Below are 18,739 nucleotides of genomic sequence, written 5' to 3' on the forward strand. Positions count from 1 at the left end.
TCGAGGGTAATCAAGTCCAGCAATCTGGGACATTGACTACTGCGGTGAAGCCGACCCTGGGGCGATGCGGTCGGCGTAACTCTATGGGCAGCATTTTTTAAAAATCGATTGCTGAGCAATGGCTCGTGTCTCGCGATTTGCACTTTAGGCACTCAATCCCGACAACGTTCTCAAGCTATATGTCGAGTGGTGTTTATTTCCGCTGGCTGGATTTTTTTCCTGGGGCACTTTTATAGACCCATTTAAAATGCATGGGGTGATTTTTAAAACGTCATTTGCAACACAGTAAAAACTAATCCGCTAATTGCACTCTAGTGGCACATACTGTAGGTCTCTCTGTATATGTAGGTCCAGTTTGGTTTTATTCCGCTGCCTGAATTTTTTTCCTGGGGCGCTTTTGTTTGGCTACTATGCGGCAAAACATCTTTACAGGGGCAAAATATTCGTCCGCCGTTGAATTGATGGGAAAGAGCTTGTGGACCATGCTAAAAAAGGACACCAATTTGCAACTGTGATGCATATTTGCGCCCTGGCGTATAAGGAATGATGATGGTGTCAGATTCTGCAAGAAGGAGCGGGCCAAATGGCTTTAGGCAGTGCCATCGAAGCACTAAGAACGGCTGCGCCTGCCCCCTTTTCTCAAGTTTCAGCGCATGGTAAAGTGTTTCATTTCGTATTTAGAACGATAAGGTATTTAGAAAGATTTACTATTACGCAAATTTTTGACACAGAAGGACATCGCCAAATAGAGCCCTTGTTACTTGTGTTTACTTGACAGTGCAATGTGCCAACAATGCGAAGTGATATGTGTATGTATATATATGTATATTATCAGTGTAAGTGATATGTATATTATCAGTGTAAAAAAATTTGAAAGGGAAAACGTATGATCTATAGAACGCGTGACGCAACGAAATAAAGAGGAAAAGAGAGTCCCCGTGTTACAGCGAAAATCAGCAGCTTCGTCTCGTTTAATAAACGATGCCATTTTAGTTTTAAATGCATAAGCATTTCTATGCCTACCAAATGAGAAATTTGGCCGTCCGTCACGTAAGACTAATGCAATGCCTCATAACCACGTAAGGCAGAGGCTACAAGCGCTCAGCGAAGTGAAGCGAACAGCGCATACATTCATTGAGGTCACCCATACAATACACATAACAGCACATATTTCAATAAAGAACAAGTTTAAAACAAGCATCCGAATCATGAATAAAACATTGCATGCTCCCTCAGCAATTGTAGTGGTGGTTTTGTAACAGCTTAGCTGGACATCCAGGTTGATAAGGACCGATAATAGTTCGTAAGGGTCGGATTGTGTTCGATAAAGTTGATAACGACCGATGAGGGTTTATAAGGGTTTATGCTGGTCGAATCAAGTTTCATAACATTGATGATGACACCGGGCTGCGTGGGGATTAGCAAGCGGCACAATGCTTGTGCATACTTAGGCAACTCCCAGAGGAGTTTCTGTGTGATTTCTTTTATCAGTTTGGAAGTATAGCTAAAGCCATGCTAGCCTGTTCAGTGTACGCAAATCTCGCACGTTATACGCGAAGGTAAGGTTGTGAAGGTTTGAGAAATTGGAGCCGCAACTGCTGAACTGCACAGGGTCAATTGTTGTAGGGCCTGCTGTGAGCCACACGATTGCTTAGCTGAGCAAATTGGTAATCTCTTGAGAATACTTCTCGGAGCCCCGCTTTGTCGGGAATATTTTCTCTCGTAAGGTGACTCTTACAATGTCCTCGCAGCGCAACAAAACACTGGTCTGACGATCGTTCGGACATGACTAACCTGATTCCGGGCTTTTAAATGCAGTCGCACCAAATCGCTTGGAAATACGAAGAAAACATACAATGCGTTTGTTTCTCCATAAACTCAGTCGTACTGTGGGGAAACAAGCTTATAGTTTATGGCAGCGGTATTTCCCGTACACAACTTTTTTTTTACTATTGTGAAAGCAGTTATATGTACACTCCAGGCGCATTTACGCCGACGTCATCCGCGTCGCCTTCGCTGTCGCCGTGATGTTCCGTGTGAAGTCCGACTGCGATAACATCGCGGCCGGATGCCGTATGTTGCCGGTGCGAGTGGAAGCGTGCCAGATTCATCTTAGAAGCCTGGTGGCTCAATCTCGAAGGTTATGAAAAACGGCGCACAACAATGCCTCAAGCAAGCACGTCTCGCTGTGTATTGTGTGTATTACACGGACAAACAGGTGCACGCAGAACATCAACTCACCACTTACGCGTTGCACTAAATGCTGAAGAAATTAAACATTCACTGTTAAGATCACCGCGTACTATCGTCAGTCAAAGCAAACAGCAGAGAAAGCTTCGCTTACTCTGCTTGCCACACTGAGTCGGATCCACATAATTTTATTGCGATTGCAAATATATGGACACTCCAGGCACATTTCCGTCGTCGTCGTCGACGTGATGTTTCGTATAATGTCCAAGTGCGATAACATCGTGGCTGCGCGCCGTATGGTATGGCTAAAGTGAAAGCGTGAGAGGGTGAGCAAAGAATGGTTGCTCAGTCTCGCGTGCGCAAGGGAGGAAGGCGGGGAAAAAGCGCTCCGTCTTCCATCGCGCACAAGGCCGCAGGGAAAGTGGGGGACGTTTTACTCCCGTGGCGGCTACGTATGGCGCGGCTGAGCGCGGCCGCGCGGCCCCGATCTAGAAAGCTATCTGCGCTGGGTACAAAGTCTAGGCGGGCCGATGGCTTGTACCCTATAACGTAAAACTATTCCAATCTGTTTTCCTTCTAATCACCTGATGTCCAATTTACGTAACCGCCAACGCAAGCATCGGGCGGTGACTCGCAGCGTTGTTTGAGAAGGCTATTGAAACACTCTCCTATTTTATAGGAGGTCACTGCATGTTGTTTGCTTTCAAAAGGAATAGCATTGCCTAACTTAACATATATTTCTTACCTGATTGGCTGACCAAGGGCGATGAGCACGGAGAAGTGGAGGGGGTAACGTGGGGCCGGTATAGCGCAGTGAAAGTAGATAACCTGATGAGCAGTGTGTTGCCGGCGTCTGCGTTTGCCCTGCTTCTTCTTACTTAGCTTTCGGTGTCTGCTATAAAATGACGTCGGCGTGCAACGGCAACGTAACAATGCAGCTAAACGAATCTTCAGTGAAGAAAATTTGACATGAAAGGACTCGACAACCATATAATGTCACGCAAAATTTTTAATATAGACAAAAAAGTTGTCGCAGCTTCACCCGAAAGGCGAAGCATCAATTGCGATAGCAACTTAGTAGAGAGCTATACGGAGTAAGTATAGTAGTTTTATCCGCTGTACAAACTTGGACATGCAGCAGCACCGGCAACACACAGCACTGTTGTCGACGCCGTCGGCGTTTTGCCCGCGTTCGCACAAAATGCGTGCGGCGTTGGTGGCTGTTGCTGGAGCCTCTGATATAAATAGGCACTTGGTGCCGCAGCTAAACGTCGCCTCCCTTCCCTGCCCCCCCACCCCCCCCACGGCCTTTCGTGCGTCAGAAGAAGGCGCGTTTGCTCTACATATATGGTGATTGTAAAGGAGGAAAGAGACGCCTACTTCTGCAGCCCTTAAGGGAGCACGGCCCAGAACGCGCGTTTGTTCTCCGCCGTGCGTTCACTCCCCGTGAAAGCGCGCGTCCCTCGCGCCCTTTCACTCGCACATACAGCGTTCGGCGGCGCGCGGCGACGATTTCATCTCCATTGACGTCATACGAAACCTCACGGCGACGGCGACGGCGACGGCGACGCCGACGGCAGAAATCTGCTTTGGAGTGTCCATATAATTGCTATCGCAATAATAAATCCATTCTCCACGGCAGCTCCGACTAGCCAGTGCCAGAGCGATCGGCGGGTACCCACCTTCTATTGATGTCGGAACGGGGCAGTGTCCGGCTATTAAAAAGAAAATTAAGTTTTGATCGGCGTAATAATGCATCTTTAATGCGTGCAAGCCACCTTGACGCAGTGATTTTTCACGGTTTTTGGACGTCAGGTGACAGACAGGCGAAGTGGACGCAGCCCGAAAACTTTTGACCAATTGCGGATGGCTGATGGTAAAAAGGCATAGAATCGAAAAGTAATATTTTTCTGTTGTTCGGTCTCACATGCATAATTTGTGTGCACACGTCATATAAGAGTGAGTAGCTCTCGCGGTTTTTTAACAGCGGAGCTGTTTAAGCCGAGCGTTAGCCCGTAACCTGCGGACAGAAATTGTGGGCCGATCCTGGCGGTAGTGCAGAAAGGGTCCAAGCGCAATGACACATACCTCTGTGAACTGGCGAAGCTGAGCCTGGTTAAGTCTAGCTAAGGATAGTTGGGACTACTTAAGCTTAGTCTCTCATCGATAGACAATGATAGTCAACCAGCAGCTAATCGATAATCGATAAATGATCAATAAATTCCGGAAAATGCTGGGAATTACTTTGTAGTGCTTAGCCTAGTCCAAAAGCCATGCCAAGCTAGGTGCCCATCAGCTACGCTTTCTCTGTAGCATTGAGCGTCCCGTGCAAGCTACGCTAATATTTTTCCTTTACGTTGCATGAAAGACAAGCGAAGTTGGGCAATCATGGAGGCCTGATTGCAAAAATAGAATAGAAGCAGTTTGGAATAGCTTTTCGTTAAAGTGCCCCTGATGCCTTTGTGTGCGGTGTATTCTCGGCGCAATTAGCGTTGAAGCTAGAAGTAGCACGATGGACAATTCGCTCGCTGTTGCTGCCACTCTCCCCCACGCCAGCGTTTTGACAGCGAGTGTCCGCGCTTATCGAGAGAGATGGCTCGTTTGTGATTGTGCGCGCGTGACAACGTGCAGGTTAATTTAGTTAGTAAGGGAATGTTTACAGCCGTTTATGCAGCTGATAAAACGACTAACCTTAGTTTGCACAGCTGCCTAATAAATTTCTGTCGCAAACAGTGATTCGCCTGTCGGGCGAAATTGACCTTATTGTTAATATTATTGTAGTTAATAATATTATTACTTATTACGCTCAAGCCAGGCGCAATACACATACAAGTTTCGAATACAGGCGCATTTCTGTCTTCTTGCGACTGAGTGCCGATAAGTTTTTTCGAGCAAATGGGGCCCACACAGCGTGTCGTTTACAAAAAGCAGCTTGGTGTCTGCCACTGCGGATACGGTGGCATAGACATGTTGCAAATCCGGTTTTCTATTGGATGGCGCATATCAGCACGCAGGAAGAGAATTTCGGGTGGTGGGTCGATTCCTTGTTGGAAAAATGGATATATTCTCTCGCGCAAGCCGTTGCTTTAAAAGTGAATCCAAAGTACAAGTGCCCAAAAATGGTAGCATTAGGTAGTGTGCGCTCTTTCCCGTCTCTTGTTGTTTTCTTCCTGTTTGTTTTGGGCAGCGTCTCAATACATTAACATAAGGTCACTGTCTCGTTCGACGGAAACACCTAAACATTTTTGCAGTAGGTAGAGTCATCTGCGTTCGGCGTTCTTGGAAGTAGTCCCCTTCCGAGGTGATCAAAAAGCACAGTGCTACTTCATCTTTCGTTTCCTTTTATTAAACGTGCGACATTTAACGGTAGTGCGCGAAGGCGAGTATTACAAGCTTTTGCGCTGTAGTCGTTTTTTATTGAAAGTTGCACACGTGGCTCCACTCTCGTGCGGCCGAGACGTGGACTGTCAGTGTATGGTCATTTATCGGACAATGCCAGGGCTACTACTTTTGTTTTCTCGCCAAAAAACCGTCCCACCCCCCTAGTCGGTCAAACAACAGCCATAACCTTACCACAAACAAGACAAATTGGCTTTGTGCTTTTGAAAGCGGATAGTGATAGTCTATCAACTCGTTGTCTTTGGATCTTAGCACTTGCTTTCTTTCAAGCCCATGCTGCCCTAGAAAAAAGTCGGCAGAATTTTTTTTTATGGTTACAATAAGCATTCTCAATAGGAAGTTAACATTTTCGACAGTATTCGTCTTCTCCCGCAGTGTGACGTGTGTGGCGGCGTTGTGTAGAGATTCGGGGGAATAAATGGTCAAATACGATATTGAGCAGCTGATTGCTGCACACTCGTTAAATGCTAAACGCTTTTTGGGTTGCATGACACCATTTACACACCCTTACGTTGTCATTTTCTTGGCACATGAAAAATTTGTGCTCTTCAAATGAATGTTCTATGGTGTAAGTGCTGCATTGTTTTGCTTATTTTATTTAATGTACTAAGCTTGAAAATGCCGCTAGTCAGACATAATAGAGCACAGAGAAAAGGCCCAACTGCACGCGGCATGGTCTTATCCTTACAATAAATTCGCTAACGGGACAGATCATGAATCCAACTAGAAAATGATATCTCGCACCAAAGGAATGTGGGAAAAACCACTAGGACACACTAAGTTCCACAATCTTATTGTTAACAGATGATTCAAGGGTGACGCAAGGCGACAACTGTTGCATATGACGGCGTGCATACGACTAGACCAGCAATAGAATAACATGACTTTAGTGAACCAAGAACCAATATGCAGGCCATGCGGTAAATCTTTATTATAGCAACACATTTTCAGCATTGTTCGTACAACTCAACGCTTGAAGCCTGTGTATATTTGCGGCGGTACGTACATGTTTTATTGCTGCATGGCCCAGTTTGGTTATTAGCCTGCGTAACACCGTGACTAAATTTCGCCTTATCGCACGCACATGTAAGCCTTCTTGAAAACAGAACCAGGACGATTCAGTCACTGGAACAGCCTTTCATTTATTTATCACACAGTCCCATATTCGCTCGAGGAGGATTATAGCGGCCCAAGTAACACAGAACGTAGCGTAAACGTTGCCTGATTGTAACAAATGTCAGGCAACGTTAAACAGCCAACCTCAACGTTGAATGTACGTTGCCAGCTGTACGTTCAAGTGATGTCATAAATAAATGTCACAGCAACGTCCTGACACCCACGTTGTGTCAACGTTGCGTGTAAACATCAATTTAACGTGTAAATGGTATCAATGTAGCAACGTTACAAAACAGCACGTTCCCAGAACGTTGCCGGATGTCACCAATATTGACATTAATGTGATGCCAGGCTGCTGTAGCATTTCGCATGTATACGTTCATGCAACTATAAGATATTGTAATTTTCAACTGAACATTCATCTTTATCATACAGTGAGGTATGGAGATGTATAGTGGTTATGCAGTAATTAATATCTTCTAAGGAACACCATGTTAAATTATGTTTATTATGCTTCTCCACAGATAAGGTCTGCTACAAATTATATCAAATGGCAGAAGCATTCACATGGAAAAAATGCTAATTGTTGCAACGGTTCACCTATAGTAGACAAAGTTACGCATAAAAGTATTCCCTTCTTCCACACCAAATGCACAAGTCTTTGTGACTGCTTGCACGCCACATGCCCCTAAAAGTGGAAACATTAAGCAAGGGCCATCATGAATAGGCACAAGCCCCATGATACGAGCTGCATAAAAATGACGAACACATGCACACTGCACAGTGGATACACACAGATCATATCTACTTGTCCATATAAAAAACAGTGCATTTTTTTCAGTTCAAGTATAGTTTACATCATAGAAACGGCACTAGAGCAAAGGACTATAAGCCACCAATAGGGCTGCAAGCACACCGTACACCAGCGCACATTTGTTGCACACACCACACAGGACACATGCACGCAGCAGACATGTTTTTTTTTAGGAGGAATCTTCGCGAGCCGCACGATAAAAACAGAAGGTACGGACGACAGGAGTAAAACCCGCGCACATTCAATACACCGACACGAAAGGAAATGCGGACGATACGGGTGTAACCTGCGCCACACGAGCTATCAACCCTCGTGGATTTGATCCTTTCCACCTGAAACAGTTACAACGCACACGAAAACATCGAACACTGCACATCTGTACCTCCGATATCGTGTCAACAATTCCTGAGGCAACAATTCATGTTCACGACATCAGAAAGTTATCTAAAACTAAGTGACGGCGTAGGAAAAGTAGGCAGCATCGCTAAACGTCATGGATTGGCTTCGAGACAGCTTCGAGACAGCCCAAACCGTTCAAATCAGGCCACAGCGACGGCTTGATAAGGATAACCGAAGCTGATCTCGAAGGCCATGCTTATGCTGGCTGCAGATGGCGGAAGCAATTCAAAGGTAAAATACGTTTTAGAATTTCTTTCTACGCCAAACTATAGTGTTAAATATAGATTGTTCTACAGTTATTTTGTCTCACAACATCTATACGTAGTTGTGTGTAACCCGGCACAAAATTTTAGTATGCGAGTGTACTGGTTAATATTTTTGTCATCACAGAGGCCACAACATTCTCACAAGTATGCAGGTGGCGCTATTGTTTTTCCTCCGTGTTCTGTGATGGCGGTCGTATGTGCGGGGTGCTACGAGCGTTGCGTTTTCTTGATCGTGTGTTTTTGTGTTTGCTGTTATGAAGTAGGTCGCAGTTAGCGTGCACAGAAGTGCCTGAAGGTACCTTGTGTCACGCTGCAAACTCGCCGTATGCGTGGCGCGCCAGGCAAATGTGGCCCAACGATTTTATGCCGTGGAGTGCGGTTTCTTTGTTCTCGTTCTGGAAAGTTGGGTGGACGTCGCAAAGAATGTGTGTTAGCGCGCCTCAGCTCGTCCACTACGCAGCGGCATGTATGCGGGGAGTAACATCGTCGACGCAGCACCGGCAACTTGGAGAGTGCTTCGCGACCGCGTCGTACCATTCAAAAGGTAAGTAATCGTGCTGGCTAACTACGCGCGTGTTGTGTGAGCTTCTCGTGTGTGCATAGCGTGCGCGAGCGTATGAAATAGAAGTCCCGCGACAACAGTGATACCTGTGCTGATGCTTGCTGAACGCTGGTTGTCAGCGCTTAGTTACGCAAGTTTATTGCTTCGATGCGAAATTGAAAATCTTGGTAAACGTTTTCTTCCGATGAGAAATATAACGTTCGAAAATAATCGTGTTCATCATGTGCGTGCGGCGCGTGAGCTCCCGCTTTTCTCCTGAAGTTGCATAATGACTCATTTGCCTCTTTACCGATTCTTATTGCAATGACGTTTCCTTGCTTACATGGCAAGGAAACTTGTTTCATATCTACTTGTCCAAGGAAACTTGTTTCCTTGCCATGCTTCCTTGCCTCAACGTTGTAAATAATATCTGCTTACGAAGTTTTCGGTTTACGGCAGCTTTAGAGAAAAAAAATTTAAGCAATCACAGCTTGCTACTAGTCCAACTTACTTTTTAAGACAAGATGTTTTGACATACCTTATATGTAACTAAACATGACAGGGGAAAGTTAAACTCAGTCATGAAAAAAAAATTAATTGTTTTGTAAACAAACATTTCTTTGCTATGTGCTGCTGCGTGTCAATAATTTTACTGTGATCAAAGGGTCCCCATTATCAAGACATTCATCAGTGACTTCTACTTTGTGCTCTGTTGCCACCCTGCAATAATGCAAACATTGTTTTTGTGACTATATTTAGATGCTCCATGCATGTATAGACAATTTGACAGCTTTATAAAGCTGTGTGCCACTGCTATAAGTTAACACAGAACTTATTTTATAGTGGCGAGGCTGTGACCCATAACAGTGCCTACATAACGGAGGAGCCACCAGACCCCTTGGCTATGCCTGCCGTAGTGCAACGTATAATCTGGATGGTCGGGTCAGGTATGTATGTAGTGTACGTGTTCCAAAAAGTAGCATCTTGGTATCATTTGTGGATAAGTTAATCGACATTAGTCAACACAGCTTACTAAATAGGCCAAATATTTATGCAACTTGCTGTTTATTTGTGTTCATAGCTGTTATGCACACCTTATTGTGTTCTATATAAAAGTAGACCTAACATGTCCTGATGTTAAGTATTTTTTCTTGCATCAATCGCTTGGCTGCAAGTTACATTTTAATTTTGCTTAGTACACACTATTTATTACTTTTCATTTTGGTTTTATTGTTTTGAAACTGTTTCCTATGCTGTAGGATTTTATTTCCGAATTTTTAGTGTTTACACTACACTCTTGTGCAGCTTCTGCGCATATAAGAATTCAAAGTGTAATGGGCCAGATATGTCATAGGTGTAAGCACACAGTGTGCTTACCATTGTTTAACATTCATATTCACGATTATTTCTGTCTTGTTCCAAGAATAACTGCCACTGGAAAATACACATTTGATGAGCTCAAACTTCTTGAAATGATACATTAAGGCCAGTATTCACTGTGCTGCAGTTACTACAGTTCTGAAGTGTTTTCTAGTAAGCCTGCTTTTTTCTCTCCCATTTTTTAATATTCTTGGCAAGCTATCCCCATTCATGCAAGTAGGCATTGTAGGAGTTGCGAGTCTATGTCCAGTTACATTATTTTTCTCTTTTTTTCAAGTCAATACAGCATAGAACACATAGCTAACTGGTAGGTAGTTCATTGTATTGATGCTCTATTATTAAAAAAAGCACACTATTTCGCACATGTCTGCTTGCTCTTGCCATGTTTGCTGGTTATTGCAATGTTGCTCGTCAAATGAATTTGATTTCAACTACACCATACAGAACAGTCTTATTGGCTTTAGTGTAATTTTAATAGTGACAATCAACCAACAAGCCCTAATTCTACAGCTGTCAAGAAGTATTTCTAATACTTTGGGGTCCTGTAGTGTCGTGCAATAGCACCAGGTGCCGCCACTCATCTGCGATTATCTGTAGACGCCAAGATGTGGCGCCACACTCGATATAGTATGTATATATAGGACAGACATCCTTCAATAAAGGGCTCCCGTTCGTCGGGGCTACGATGTGTGGTGTGGTGCATCCGTTCGGCCGCACCGTCCGGCCGACATAACAAACTTGGTGCATCCGTTCGGCCGCACCGTCCGGCCGACATAACAAACTGGCGACGAGGATGCTACCCGGAATTTCGCCGCCGCCGCCGCCGTTCCTCGTTTCACCAGGCACGCCCGCCATCCCCTGGCCGCGATGGCTGCGCCTGTTTGAAAACTTCACGCTCGCCTCTGGAGCGTCTGAGCTATCGGCGGCCCGCCGCCGAGCCCTCCTTCTGCACTGCCTTGGACCTGAAGGACAACGAATTTTCGACGCCCTGCCACCGCCACCATCATCGAACGCCCCAGACCACCCGCCCGCGCATCCGAGTGTGGGAACCGCCCCCCTTCAGACGGTTACGCCTTCTGCAACCACCGCTGCAGTTGGAACGACAGAGATCAAACAAGCCGATGCCGAGCTCGCACAGCCACCGGACGAGTACGACGCAGCTGTTCAAGCCCTGGCTCGACACTTTTCCGCTACTTGCAACGTACGCGTCGAGCGACATCGCTTCCGTGACCGTCGTCAACTGCACGGTGAGCCGATATCGGAGTTTGCTCTTGCGCTTCGCGAACTGGCTTCGTCATGCAACTTTGCCGCGCAAGCGGATACAAATCTGTGCGACCAGTTCGTCGCCGGGGTCACATGCCCGCGCCTACGGGAGCGGCTATTGCTCGAGGGTGACGCGCTCACGTTTGACCGCGCCGTGGAGATAGCGCTTCTTCGCGAGCAAGTGCAGCGCGAATCCGAAGCTCTCGGAACAGCCCCTGTGGATCGAGTAGTACCACAACATAACCGCGGACGCAACCCGACAGGCCGTCGCAGACATGTACGCCAGTCCAGCAGTACCGACCGACGTAGTACGCCTAGCTCTTCGCGCTCCGGCTTCGTTCGTCCGCCTGCGCCGGAGATTGCTAGCGCCGTCGTCCCGTACTCCGTAAACACAAACGTGTGCGGCAACTGCGGCGCACAAAGCTGCCAGCCGTCAGCCTGTGCAGCCCGCGGTCGAGCCTGCTTCGCGTGCGGCCGCCGAGGCCACTTTCAACAGTACTGCCGAAATTCGCGTCGCGGACGTGGAAGACGCCCGGCTCGAGTTGCCGAAATCGTTTCAGAGGAAGACGCTGAGAGTGTCGTGAATATTTTTACTGTTCACGCTGAGAAGCGTACGGGCGTCTACGTTGATGTCGGGGTTCAACCTGTTGCTCTGGCATCACGCCCGTGCGTCATAACATTCTTAGTGGACACTGGCTCAGCTGTGTCGATAATGGGAGAACATAACTTTAGGAGCCGGTTCAGAGACCAAGTTGAGCTGAAAAAGTCGCAAATAACGTTGCTGGATTTTTCACGTCGGAAAATTCCTGTGCATGGCCAGTTCACCGCCCTCGTAACGTACAAATCAGAAACGGCTGTAGTAACGTTTCACGTTACACCAGGTGGAACATCACTCCTGGGTGTTGATGCTGTAAAAGCTCTTGGTCTCCAGATTGTAGGCACAGAATTGCGCTGCCTTAATATGGCCGTTGAACCGAACGTCGACACAAAAGGCCCCAAAATCCTACGCCCCGAAATGCATTCGCAGAACACAAACAAGTTGTCTCCGCCCACCACTGGGTCCACCCAAGTTTGGTATGCCTACTTCATTATGGGCCAAGTTCGAACACTTGTTTTCACCAGAGCTAGGACTTGCCAAAGGTGTCCAGCATCGGGTCAAGCTCAAACAGTCGGTAGCTCCTGTCACGCAGAAGCTCAGACGCCTACCACTTTCAGTGCGAGAAGCAGTCAGCGACGAACTGAGGAACCTACTTTCTGCTGATGTCATTGAATGCGTAAATGCGTCAGAGTGGGTTTCCCCTATTGTTGCAGCTCGCAAGAAAGATGGCAGCATTCGCATCTGCGTGGACCTCCGCGAAGCTAACAAAGCTGTGGTGGTCGACAGCTTTCCCCTGCCACACACAGAAGAGTTGCTGCATGCCCTGAACGGTGCCCTTTACTTTTCTAAGTTGGATTTGGCCTCCGCATACTACCAGGTTCTGCTTCATCCAGACAGTAGAGATTACAGCGTTCATAACGCACGATGGCCTTTTTCGATTTAAGAGAGTATGTTTCGGCCTAGCCTCAGCACCAGCAGCATTCCAGCAACTCATGACGTCAATTCTACAGGGATGCAAAGGCGTTCTCTGCTACCTGGACGACGTCATCATCTTCGGCAAGTCGGAGAAAGAGCACATGCGGAACTTAGAGGAAGTCCTGCAACGAATTTCACACGCTGGGCTCAAGCTAAATGACAAATGTGTTTTCAACACATCCGAACTCTCGTTTCTTGGTCACCGCGTTAGCGCCGAAGGAGTAGCACCCCTTCAGACCAAAGTTGACGCCATTGTTCACGCTGCCACCCCTACAGATGCTGGCAAGCTCCGGTCGTTCCTGGGACTAGTAGAATACTATGCTAGATTTGTTCCACGCCTAGCAGAGGAAGTGGAGCCCATGCGCAGACTTCTTCGTAAGGACACTCCTTTTATCTGGGACACTGCTGCTGAGAACAGTCTTACAAGAGTAACGAACCTCCTAGCCTCCCACAGGGTACTACAAATGTTCGATCCAGCACTTCCCGTCATTGTGGCCACCGATGCATCCGCATATGGTTTAGGTGCGGTACTGCAACAAGTTGATGGTCGGCACATTCGAACTGTGGCATTCGCGTCACGAACATTGACGGAAGCAGAACGGAAGTACTCGACTGGTGAACGTGAGGCTCTAGCTTGCTTGTGGGCTCTAGAGAAATGGCATGTGTACCTATGGGGTCGTCCAGTTACTCTGCAAACGGATCACCAAGCTCTAGTAGCCCTGCTTTCTTCTCAAGGCACAGGACAGCGACCACTCCGCATAGCAAGATGGACTGCACGGTTACTGCGGTACAACTTCACGATGCAGTACAGGCGTGGTGAGCACAACAAGGTAGCTGATGCCTTGTCCCGGCTACCTCTTCCAGACACTGAAGGTGGCCCCGAGTCAGAAGAAGAAATAGTGTCTCTGGTAATGTGTGTACATCACGATGAACTGAAGCATGCAACCGCGGAGGATAGCACTCTCCAAGACGTTGCCCGTTACGTACAGACATCGTGGCCGCCACGCAAAAACCTGGCACTTAACCTGACTCCCTACTATGAAGTCCGAAAGGAGTTGACAGTGGTTGATGGCATACTCTTGCGTACTGAGCGCATCGTAGTCCCCGCCAAGCTCACAGCCACTTTTGTCCAGCTGGCTCACGAATCACACCCTGGTATCGTGAAAACCAAACAACGCCTACGAGAGAAGTATTGGTGGCCAGGGTTAGACAAACACGTTGAAACAACTATCCGCAGTTGTGCCATTTGTCAGAGCGCGGACAAAAGTGCCAAGAACTCGCCCACACCACTGCAGCCAATCCCTCTTCCTGACAAACCTTGGGACAAGATAGCTATTGACATTGTTGGTCCCTTCGAGCGTGCACCTACAGACTGCAGATTCGTCATTTCAGTAGTTGACTATTTCTCAAAATGGCCAGAAGTGGCTTTTTGTGCTGATGTTACCTCCCGCACGGTGACGAAGTTTCTACTCTCACTCTTCGCACGTGAGGGTTACCCGACAGAGATAGTGTCTGACCACGGCAGACAGTTCACATCGAGGGAATTTGAATCCTTCCTTGAAGACCGTGGAATCAGGCACATCTTTTCTGCCGTATACCACCCACAGGCAAATGGTCTAGTGGAAAGATTTAATCGGGTACTGAAGTCGTACATTCAACTGGCCCTGCTGGAGCAGCGCCCAGTGAAGGCAACTGTGACTGAATACTTGGGAGTATACAGAGCCACCCCTCACAGCACCACCGGTCTCTCACCGGCCGTTCTTCTACATGGCCGACACATGAGAACATCGCTGGATGTAATTGGTCAGCCTACGGCCGACTTCAGCACAAATCCATCGCGGGAGATGAGCGTGCTCAGGAAAAGAGTCGCAGAGCATCAACGGAAGAGCAAGGCCTACGCTGATCAACGGCGAGCTGCTAGGGTCCCCAAGTTCCAAGTGGGCACCTACGTACGAGTGAAAAAACCAATTCCCGGACCAAAGGGCACTCCAAGTTATGGACCACCATTGAAAATCCTCAAAAGAATCGGCCGCTGGTCTTTCTGTCTGGAAGACGGTCGAACCTGGAACGCTTCGCAGCTGTCAGCGGTACCAAAAGAGGCATCGCCAGAGCAAGGAACTAACATAGACATCTCTGGCGCGCACGACATGCCCCCGTTGACAGACTGTCACAGGAGAGATGTACCATCGAAGACTTGGATCACTACGCCTGCTGGTCCGCATCAAACGCAGGAAGCGAGTTCCGCTGATCAACTTGCGTCTCCCTCACGCCCTGTACCACTACCCGTGCCGCCGAGCCCACCACAGCCGCAAGGTTCGCAACCGCATACCCTGGCTTCAGGCTCTCGCACGGTGGAGTGCAGTGTACCGGTAGAAGGCAATGGACTCGATGCCGAGCCACCGCCTGACCGGCCAAGGAGAAATCGCAGACCTCCAGTGCGCTTCCAAGATTACGTGCAGTGATTTGACAGCAGTGAGTGTTCACACAGATAGTGACTGTTTTGTGATTTCTGTGTACAGACAGTGACTGCAATTGTGATTGCTTTGTGCGGACTGGACTTTCTAATGATTCATACGTTTCTTCCCGGGAGGGAAAGATGTAGTGTCGTGCAATAGCACCAGGTGCCGCCACTCATCTGCGATTATCTGTAGACGCCAAGATGTGGCGCCACACTCGATATAGTATGTATATATAGGACAGACATCCTTCAATAAAGGGCTCCCGTTCGTCGGGGCTACGATGTGTGGTGTGGTGCATCCGTTCGGCCGCACCGTCCGGCCGACATAACAAACTTGGTGCATCCGTTCGGCCGCACCGTCCGGCCGACATAACAGGTCCCTTTCCATATTTTCTGTTTCATCCTGTGTATTTGGTCAGCACAGTGGGCATTCGGTCTATTCATTCTGCTTGGCGCTGCTCAGGTCAGAATATGTTCAACCTGCAAGTCCAAATTATAATGATATGTGTACGACTTCATTTACTGGCTGGATGAATTGAAAAAGCATTATATCTGATTCTAAGAGTATTTTTGTCAAAAATACCAGTGTCTAGAATAAGCATCATGTGCACTGCAACTCTTATAGTTTTAAGTTAGGTAGGCAAATATCTATAGGTATGTATACTTGTGCATATACTTTCTACATATTGGCTAGTGTTTTAGCTACATGAAACGGCCTATGTTGTCACTACTCTCAAGTCAAATTTATGGTTGATGCGCCACTTGTTTTGTTGTGCACTTACACTTCTGTGGTGTCATAAGCACTGTAGATGCCTGACAGCTGAAGTATTGCAGCAGTAGACAGTTTTAGTTTAGCGTACGCTATGTCATTGTGTACGATATAAAATAGTGGGTCATCACTGCGCATGTGCAGAACGCTATCCGACCTCTAGCGTATGCATGCTATTTCTCAGATTTAGCATTACCGTCTGTGCGTGGTTTGCGTAGCTTACGTTAAACATGGCGGTGGTCCCCGCTGCCCACTTCGAATTGAATTTGGCGTGGCTTTTGCAGAATTCGCTTCGTTCGTAGAAAATGACTGTGTAAGCAACTTTCGCTTACCGTCAGGCCGCTTTGACAACAGTGTAATATGGTTAACCTTGTGGAGTTTTCGAGATCGCTTCTCATTTCGAATGACACGAAGCCTAACCAGGGAAACCGACATATATCAGCGCCACCTGTCAGTGAAGTCGAGAGATAGGTGCGACGATGGCATATGGCCTCTGAGATCGGAAGATCTCGCAGGCCAACTAAAACTAATAAATGTGTGCTGTTTAGCGTACGCTGCACTATAGCATATAGGCGTACGCTATTAGTTGCATATGCTATACTAAAACTGTCTAGTGTTGAAGCTAACTGGCACTTACTATTGCTACAGTATGCCAACAGATACCTATCACCGTATTTGTGCATTTTCTAAGAACCAGCCGTGTTTACTAGGTGAAATTTGTAGTGTACGTATGAGTTTGCTGGTCAGTTTATGTAACTTTTCAGGATAGAATTTACATGGGGAGGAAAAGGGTACCATACAACATGACTGCTGCTAACTGACCATTTATTTTGATGGAAGGATTAAAAATAGCAACACTGGATGTGTGCTTATGTTGTGCACAATTTCGTTCAGAGGGAAGGCGTAAGTTGTAATATAAAGGCATAAAATCACAATAAATGATATTTGTGTAAAAAGGAAAGTAAATATGGGCGCAGACTAACTTCAATCACTTGTCATCTAGAAAGGACGCCTTTTATTTCATGAATTGATCATGGGGTCTGGCTCGCATGTCTTGTTTATGTGGTATGCCTCACTGATCTCTCGTGTCAATTTTTCACCGTAGGTGAAAACAGATGATCTTAATTCAGCCTGAAGTCCTATCGCGGCAATGCACGGCCAAACTGGATGAGCAAGCTGGTCTCTTGAGTGAAATATGGGAACTTATTTGGCACATTTAGTTACCGGCCAGTCTGCTCTGTGTACATTTGACCAGTTGTGAAAAAAATACAGTGAGCTGCCTCTCATACACACTAGACAAATTTGGTGGTATCTTTAACCAAGCAAACCTCCCTTGCCTGCTCGCCTTTCTGAATTCACTTGTGAACTGTCGTGCATATCCTGCCTACTTTATTTTTCGCTGGAAATGTGCGTGCATAGCAGTCCACATGAGAATTGAGGCTTGCTGAGGTAAAGATGCAACCCAATTTGTCTTGTGTTCGTCAGGGGTAGCATAGTCTGTTCCTTTGATCATGTATATATTCAGTCAAATGTACATGGGGCAGACTGGCTGGTGCCTCAACATGTGCCCAGGAGAGCACCATAATTCACTCAAGGGAGAAATATGTTCGTGCCACTTGACAATGCACTGACACGACTGGTGCTGCGCGCCAAATTTCGATTGTTCCTCTATGGCAACCAATTGACCATCAAAATCTGTGACGAATACCACATTAAGGAAATGGGACATGTGTCAGTTGTAGAGATACAAGCTATACTTTGGCTACCACTAATTGCTGAGAGGGTGATTAGAGACAGTTACTAGGAGAGCTCTTCATCTGGTTGGCTGGCACAAACTGTACATGTTTCTGCACTGCAAAAAGCTGAAAGACTCTACTTGGGCTCACTGAAACTGCTCTTTAAAATAAATTTGAAACAGGGTAAGCTATATAATTTTGTGTGCAGCCCCCACACTAATGCCACTGGACGTACCTGCCATTTCCGGTTACATTTATCGCACGGTTAGACATATTTCTTTTTGCTACCAGCACTTATTGACATAAAACCGATGGCCTATTGCACAAGCAATAAAAGCACATCAAAACGCTTGGAGTAATGTGAAATTTAGGTAGGTTCATGTGAACAAAGCAAATTAATTGCTTTAATAAGAAAGTTGTGCAGACTGGGTAGGAATAGAACCTGGAGTGTGAAAGGAGCACGCTTCCCTTACGCCACGGCAGCTCTTTGGTTCTGGCTGACTTAAGGTGTGCCTAGTGCGTGTCACACTGTGCATGTCACATTGCAGCCATTTGGTTCACTAAAGGTGCTTTCACGTTCCCACACGCAAGCTGTCTTAATGTGTCTCTGCCATCTTTTATTGCAGGTACACCTAGGAAATGTTGTATACATTGGCAATGATAACTGGGGCCTGCTCCAGTGCCATCGCCGGGATTCCCTCTTCTGCAAAGAACTGACATAACTGATGTGGGGAGCCCTGGCGCTCGGTGTAGGAGTATCACAAGGGCTCCTTGTCGGTGCTTGAAGGACGGCAATGCTGTTGAGAAGCCGACATTGAGCCCCGATAAATTGGAA

At 46.9% G+C, this 18,739-nt stretch overlaps 1 long non-coding RNA gene across 1 annotated transcript; it reads left to right on the forward strand.

Annotated features, from left to right (window-relative positions):
• Nucleotides 1–8,596: 8,596 nt before the first annotated feature.
• LOC125942513 (uncharacterized) lies at nt 8,597–15,875 on the forward strand. Its single transcript, XR_007465171.1, has 3 exons — nt 8,597–8,728; nt 9,569–10,644; nt 15,776–15,875. It is a non-coding gene; the product is annotated as an uncharacterized LOC125942513 (long non-coding RNA).
• Nucleotides 15,876–18,739: the final 2,864 nt, after the last annotated feature.

The sequence above is a fragment of the Dermacentor silvarum genome, chromosome 1 (assembly GCF_013339745.2).
Source record: "Dermacentor silvarum isolate Dsil-2018 chromosome 1, BIME_Dsil_1.4, whole genome shotgun sequence".
NCBI classification, from domain to species: domain Eukaryota; kingdom Metazoa; phylum Arthropoda; class Arachnida; order Ixodida; family Ixodidae; genus Dermacentor; species Dermacentor silvarum.